The sequence below is a fragment of the Bos javanicus genome, chromosome 4 (genome assembly GCF_032452875.1).
Source record: "Bos javanicus breed banteng chromosome 4, ARS-OSU_banteng_1.0, whole genome shotgun sequence".
In the NCBI taxonomy this organism is placed as follows: domain Eukaryota; kingdom Metazoa; phylum Chordata; class Mammalia; order Artiodactyla; family Bovidae; genus Bos; species Bos javanicus.
This window is the reverse complement of record NC_083871.1, coordinates 88,746,205-88,748,390: the sequence shown is the minus strand read 5'-3', so window position 1 is coordinate 88,748,390 and position 2,186 is coordinate 88,746,205.

Below are 2,186 nucleotides of genomic sequence, written 5' to 3'. Positions count from 1 at the left end.
AGTTTCTATTCAAGGGCAAGCAATGCAATTCAACAAACATTCATGGAGCATCAGATGCTGTGTCCAGAATACAAAATGACTAAGATGTGGTCCTTGCCTTAAAAAAAATCTTTAAAAATCTTTAAAAAATCTTATGATCAAATAAAGATGTAAAATAGTATTCACTACCATTTTGGAAAATCTATCAAATCTCAGGTTCTGTTCTTAGGTCTTGAATAAATATTTATTTAATCTTATAATATCTCTCATCATTTCATTCAATAAGCCAAATGTCTGGTTGCTTTGCTGGCCTTCCTTGCAGCTAGGGTGCTGATATGTGACTGTGGCCAGGTCACTTATATTTATCCCACTTTAGACTTTGAATTGAGATCTTGGGATTATCAAAGGGGCGAAAAGATGGTGCCAGTGATAACAGAAATTCCTGTGTCCAGGAGTGGACACTTGGAACATTCAGAATCTGATATCCACAGTGTGAATATTAGGTGGCAGCACTGTGCTCATGGAACAGTGCCTTTCTGCTCAGGTCAGAGAGACTTTGTTTTGGTTACTTCCAAGCAGGAACTCAGAAATGCTTTCTAAGGAAACTGTGGCTTGTATTTCTCACAGTAAAGCTGATCACCACGGGTTACATGTTGTATGTAATTATCATTTTTAACCACCAGGTGTCACCAGCCAAACCTCATAAGATTTCTCAGACCTAGGTCACTGAGGTAAACAAAAATTGTAAGTAAGACTTTATTCAAAGATATTTAAGAAGTCTTAAGGAATGAGCTTCCCTGGTGGTTCAGACAGTAAAGAATCCGCCTGCAATGCAAGAGACCTGGGTTTGATCCCTGAGTTGGGAAGATCCCCCGGAGGAGGGCATGGCAACCCACCCCAGCATTCTTGCCTGGAGAATCCCCATGGACAGAGGAGACTGGCGGGATACGGTCCATAGGGTCACAAGAATCAGACACGACTGAGCAGCTAAGCACAGCACAGCACAAGTTAATGAACATGCACAAAATATCAGTTTTTAAGAGCTCACCCATTCATTGAATAAATATCTGTATTCCTCTTCACTGCACAAATGAGTGAGATTACTTAGTAACATGAAATATACTGAAGGCATAAATTATGGTTGGAAGAGAATAATATTTTCAAGGGAGTGTAAATTTATGAATACAATAAGAATTGTAGTCTTCAAAACTGCCCCTTATCTTTGAATTTTTTTATTATATTTTGCCTCAGGATAACAAAAAATGAATGCACATAAGGTAGTACATTAATAGAAAAAAACTTTTTCTCTCAGGTTATGTTAGCGAAGTTTACATATGTATACAGAAAAAAAAATCTGTTCTCCCAGAATGCTTCTGGCTTTTGCATTTATTCAAAACATCACCTTCCACTGATTATTTTTCCCCTTTGCTCAGCTGCCTCATCACTGTCACACTATGGTCTTCATTCATTTACTACAAAGTTACCAAGTGGTTCTTGTCTCCTATCCTTTGTTCATTGTTCATGAACATTGTTCATCTTTTTATTCCAGTTAATGGGAGGTGCACATTCCATGGCAGTCAGCTGGCAGACCTCCTGATAAAATGTGCAGGTGGAAGGGAATACAGGCAAAAAAAATAAGGAAAATTCACTGCCTGTGTCTTCTGTTTGCTGTTTGTCTTCCCACACAGGCAGGTCATGGCACTGGTGTCCTTCAGTCACTCTCCTAATAACCATGGCTTGCTGAGAGGAGACTCCCTCACTGGGCACCTCCAGACACTTTTTCCTATTCCCTCCCTGCACTGTGCAATCATTATCTGTGTGCTTCTCCCACCCTCCTTCCTTCACAGGGGAACCTTTCCAGGCCCGCCCTTTGCTTCAGAATCTCCCTAGACCACTTCCCCTCACCCCACTCAGGCCATCAGAATCCTAACTGCCCAGTTCTACCTGTATCTTGACTAGTCGTCAGAGCATAGCAATCTGTGAATTATCCACACTTAACCATGAGTCACCAGGAACACCTTCCTTGTTTTTTTCCCTTCCTCCCTCTCACAATCTGTCCAGGAAGTTTTACTCCTTTAAAGAAATCTCTAAGTGGTGACATTTTAGGAAGAACTGGCAGGACATTAGGAGTGGGAATGCAAGAGTAGTTCAACCTGGATTCTTCCCCTAAATTTTATCAACCAGTTTTCTCTTTTTAGGTTTGTTCT